The sequence below is a fragment of the Hordeum vulgare genome, chromosome 2H (assembly GCF_904849725.1).
Source record: "Hordeum vulgare subsp. vulgare chromosome 2H, MorexV3_pseudomolecules_assembly, whole genome shotgun sequence".
Taxonomy (NCBI): Eukaryota; Viridiplantae; Streptophyta; class Magnoliopsida; order Poales; family Poaceae; genus Hordeum; species Hordeum vulgare.
In genome coordinates this window covers 196,480,267-196,486,266 of record NC_058519.1, presented here as the reverse complement: position 1 = coordinate 196,486,266, position 6,000 = coordinate 196,480,267, and positions in this window count along the sequence as shown.

Sequence of the window (6,000 nt, the reverse complement as noted above, 5' to 3'; positions counted from 1 at the left end):
TCGTCCTTACCAATTGGTTCCAATGATTCTGTCTTAGCGGCCATTTGATTTACTAAAGTAGATTTCGCATCCGAATTTTTTTTAGCAAATTCTCAGTAAGAAAAAAATGTGTCTGGAGGTGAAAAACCTCCTCACTAACATCATCAAGTTGTTTAGAAATAGCATCAAGCAAAATTAAATGAGCCTTGAGTTCTTCGGTGAAGAACTTATTATGCTCAAATTGTGCCATCCTGTAATCTTTGGTATTTTTATTAATCTCATTCAAGATCCTATGATAGTAGGTATCTTGAATATTTTCACGAGACATCATGAATGGAGAAGGTGAGCGAATAAGAAAACGACAAAGAAAAAGAGGCAAATAAAAGTGGCAAAAGAAAAGGAAAATATTTTGTAAAAAAATTAGAAGTGGGGGAGAGGCAAATGGCAAATAAAGTGAATGCAAAAATAAGAGTTGATAGTGTAGATACTTGGTAATGGCGTGAGAGATTGGCAAGTTGATGATGTTGGCTTGATCCTCCCCAGCAACGGCGCCAAAAATTCTTCCTTCTACTTGTAAACTACGTTGGATTTTTATCCCCAAAGAGGAGAGGATGATGCAGCATAGTAGAGTAAGTATTTCCTTTATTTAAGAAACCAAGGTTATCAATCTAGTAGAAGAACCAAGCAACACCGCACCTGCACACACAACGCAAACCTTCGCACCCAATGCACACGAGAGGTTGTCAATCTCTCGACGGTTAAGAAATGAGATTCAATGATATATGATAGATTGATAAATAAATAAAAGATAAAAAAGTGCAGCAAGAATTTTTGGTATTTTGTATAAGTAAATGAGATTGATCTTATAATAAAAGTAGAATCCGGGGCCGTAGGATTTATTAGTGGCATCTCTCTCAAGAAAATAGCATATGATGGGTAAACAAATTACTGTTGGGCAATTGATGGAAAAGAAAATAGTTATGATGATATCCATGGCAATGATCATGATATAGGCATCACATCCAAATCAAGTAGACCGACTCCTATGTGCATCTCCTACTATTACTTCATACATCGACCGTTGTACAGCATGCATCGAGTGTATTAAGTTCATAAGAACGAAGTAATGCATTAAGAACGATGACATGATGTAGTCAAGACAAAAGCATGTAAGAATTCATCCCAACTTGTTATCCTTAATGGCAACGACACATACGTATCAACTCCCCTTCTATCACTAGGACTGAACACCGCAAGATTGAATCCATTACCGATCACATCTTCCCATTGCAAAAATATCTAATCTAATTGGACAAACACAACCAAAACTTTGGAGAAGAAATACCAGGCTATACTAAATCATGCATAAAAGATATCAACAAAGAACTCAAATAAAACAAGGATAGATCTGATCATAAACTCATAATTCATCGGATCCCAACAAACACACCGCACAAAGTCATTACATCGAATGGATCTCCATGAAGATCATGGAGATCGTTGTATTGAGATATAAAGGGAAAGAGAGAGCCATCTAGCTACTGCCTACGGACCCGTAGGTCTGTGGTGAACTACTCACGCATCATCGGAGAGGCAGCAAGGTTGATGTAGAGCCCCTCCGTGATGAGTCCCCCCTCCGGCGGAGTATCAGAGAAGGCCTCCATATTGGATCTAGCGAGAACACAGGCTTGCAGCGGCAAAAAAAGTATTTTGTGGACTCCCTTGACGGTTTTGGATTATTTATGAATTTATAGTGGAGGAGTAGGGCAAATGGAGCATGGAGGGGTCCACACAACATCACGCCCCTCCCCCTCGGGTGCGCCCTGGTGTTGTGTGGGGCCCCCGACAATATCTTCCTTGGCCTCCAAGTTCCAGGTGATCCTTATCTTCAATAAAAAGTCCTAAAAAAGTTTTGGGACGATTTGATCTTATCTGATATTGATTTCCTGTGAAACAAAATCAGGGAAGAAAACAGGAACTGGCACTTGGCACTAAGTTAATAGTTTAGTCCCCAAAAATGATATAAAAGGTATAAAATGATAATAAAAACATCCAAGAATAATAATATCATAGCATGGAACAAGAAAAATAATAGATACGTTGGAGACGTATCATGCACATGAAGTCAATAATTTTGCTATGAAATTACATCCTATTTGTGTTGCATTATTCGGTGTTAGTTATATTTAATGTTCACTTATGATGATTTTTGTTCCATGGTTGGACGCTTCTCAATCTATTTTCTAGCCTTCACTTATACTAAGAGGGAATGCTGCTTGTGCATCCAAATCCTAAACCCAAAGTTGTGCCAATGAGTCGATCATACCAACCAATATATGGTATTTCAATGTTGTTTGAAGAAAATTTGCAAGTGCCAACTCTAAAAATTCAAATTCAAATTCTGCTTTGTGTGCCCGTACCGCCCTAAAGCGGCGAGGGTGGCTGGTATCTTCCATGTTAAATAGGCTATTCTCAAGATGAGTGTTTATTCACTTGTCATTGCATGAGAGTATGGCGGTAATAGGGATTCCTAGTCCGAAAAATATATATTTTATGTTGTCAAATAATAAATTCCTTGGAATGTGTTGGTATGGACGGCACCCATGGATACGGCTAACCGTGGAATGTGAAAGACTGGTGGAAAAGGAATAAACTTTATTTCCAGTTTGGGAACCGCCTATAATTTCTTTAGCATATAGGATATTGGAAACTCTTAGCCATTTTCGTTAACAGGAAAAGCATACCACCCTAAAAAAATATCTCTAAGTTTTTCACTTTGAGCTATGGCACCTCTACAAATCCATGCTTCCCTCTGCGAAGGGCCTATCTATTTACCATATGCAATTTTTTTTGAGTCTCCATCTTCTCTTATAAATCCCCAACTAAGGAACACCATTATCACACTTGAGCATTGAATGTAGTTAATATTTGAGTATGTTTCATGAATGGATCAATGACAGAGAATGATGGGCTAGGGATAACGTTCTTTAGCATTGATATTTTGAAAGACTTAGTTGCTTGTTGATATGCTTGAGTATTGAAATCTTCATGTCAAATTATAGACTATTGCTTTGCATAATTTACAAGTCCATATGTCCATGCAGAAGTAAAAATAATATGATGAACATGAGATATAACATTCCACAATCAAAAATTTTGTTTTTATCATTTACCTACTCGACGACGAGCAGGAATAAAGCTTGGGGATGCTGATACGTCGCCAACGTATCTATAATTTTTGATTGTTCTATGTTGTCATGTTATCATTCTTGGATGTTTTATAATCATTTTATAGCAAATTTATATCAATTTTTGGGACTAACCTATTGACATAGTGCCTAGTGCCAGTTGCTGTTTTTTTCCTTTGCACAAAATCCATATGAGATGAGATCCAATTGCCATGAGACTTTACGGAATTATTTTGGACCAGAAGGAAACTTGGGGGCCAAGACTGAGCAGCAGCCAAGGCCGAGGGTGGCCACTAGACACCACGGCGCGCCAGAGGCCCCTCGCGTGGCCTGATGTCTAGTGGGCCCTCCAGAAGCTTCTGCACCACCTGCGAGCTCTATAAATACCCCCAATATTCTAGAAACCCTAGAGGAGTCGATGAAAAATCGTTTCGACCGCTGCAAGTTCTAGAGCCACGAAAACCAATCTAGAGCCTTTTCTAGAGAAGAACACGATCATGGAGGGGTTCACCATCTCCATTGGTGCTCCTCCCATGATGCATGAGTAGTTCATATCAGACCTACGGGCCCATATGCAGTAGCTAGATGGCTTTCTCTCACGTTTTGTTTCTCAGTACAATGGTCTCTTGGAGATCCATATGGTGTAACTCTTTATTTTGCAGTGTGTTTGGTGGGATCCGATGAATTGTGAGTTTATGATCAAATCTATGAAAATATATTCATGCTTGATTATTATAGCCTCGTATTTCTTCTCCGATATTTGGTTTTCATCTGGCCAACTTGATCTTTTATCTTGCAATGGGAAGAGGTGCTTTGTGATGGGTTCGATCTTGCGGTGCTCAATCTCAGTGACAGAAAGAGACATGACACGCATGTATCGTTGCCATTAAGGATAAAAGATGAGGTCTATTCCTACATGAATAGATCTTGTCTACATCATGTCATCGTTCTTAAGGCATTACTCCATTTCTCCATGAACTCAATACACTAGATGCCTGCTGGATAGCGGTCGATGTGTGAAGTCATAAAAGTAGATGCAGGCAGAAGTCGATCTACTTATTTTGGACGTGATGCTTATATACATGATCATTGTCATGAATATCGTCATAGTTATTTGCTTTTCTATCAATTGCCCAACAATAATTCTTCTATCCACCGTTTGCTATTTTCTCGAGAGAAGCCACTAGTGAAACCTATGGCCCCCGGGTCTACTTCACATCATTTATTTGCAACCTCGATTTTGCTATTTGCTTTTCTACTTTATTTTATCCTTTTTCAGATCTATATTACCAAAAAAACAGAAAATACCTTGTTGCATTCTATTTTCTATCACCCTTATTTGCATCTATCAATCTATCCTTACTTTACCCACGAGGGATTGACAACCCCTCTATGCGTTGGGTTGCAAGGATTTGCTATTTGTGTGCAAGTGCTGCTTACATAGTCTTGTGGATTTGTACCTTGGTTTTTAACTGAGGAAAATACCGTTGCTGTGCTACATCACCCTTTAAGCTTGGAGGGAAACCAACGCACTCGCGAGGAGTCACGCACACAACGACAATAGCACACATGTAGTCCCATATACACACGCAACCCCACATACACACGCAACCCCATATACACAAAGTGGCACACATGCAGGGGCACACAACGAGGAACACACATGCACTCTTCACACACACATAGCAGCACACAACAAGGAACACACACGCACACGTCACACACGCAGAAGCACACAACAAGCAACACACGCATCAACACACACACGCAGCAACACACACACGCACAGACAAACACACAGTAGCGCGCACACACAACATCAGTATCACACACATGCGCATGCACACACACATCAACACTCACACATGCATCAACATACACCCACGCACACACAAATACACAGTAGCGCACACACACAACATCAGTACCACACACATGCGCGCTCACACACACACATCAACACACACGCATGCACCAACACACACCCAGCACACACACACACACACAACATCAGTACCACACACATGCGAGCATACACACACATATGCATAAGGTGTTATTGAGGCTTAAAATGGACATAAGTGTTATAAAAGGCATAAAATTTAGACTTGTTGTTAGATAGGGAAGAAATTATTTGTTGATGTTAAATAAGGCATAAAATTAAGCACGGTGTTAAATAAGGAATTCTCTCATTTTAAAATAGGTCTCACCGAGAATTGGAAACTGCTCTAGGTCATCGAATCGGTACCACTAAGATTTATATATCGGTCTCACTTAGAATTCAAAATTTACCACATTTAGTGCAACACAGTACAAATGGAGGGGGCTCTTCTTGAATTCTTATTCCTATTGCCTAGTGAGGATCTAACTACATTGGATCTTTAGAATGTTTGTTATTAGACCGCTATTACTGCTTGCTACTTGTGGGGAAAATGAGGGAGGTGAGTGGGCTCCACAATGATTCTTTCAAGGAGGGAACAAAGTCTTACGATGTTGAAAACGCCAACATCGCATGGGGTCGAATTAGGATTTCACTCGGAACAAAGTCAAACCCACCATCAGCACAACCAACCCCGTCAATCAACACCAGTGGTGTGGTCAAACACGATAGGTAGCTCGCTGCCGCCAACTACCACGTACATGGCCGGCAACACCACCATGACACCTTGCACCGTCGTGGTAGACTGGTAACCCCGCCTAGTGTGGCACCACCATCCTCTAGTCTCACGGTCGCAGGAGACACGTACCAGATCCAGCCAGATCTAGACAACCCTCACAACCACAACCCTCACAACCAATCGCATTGCCCGTTGTGAGCCAACAACAAGCCAAA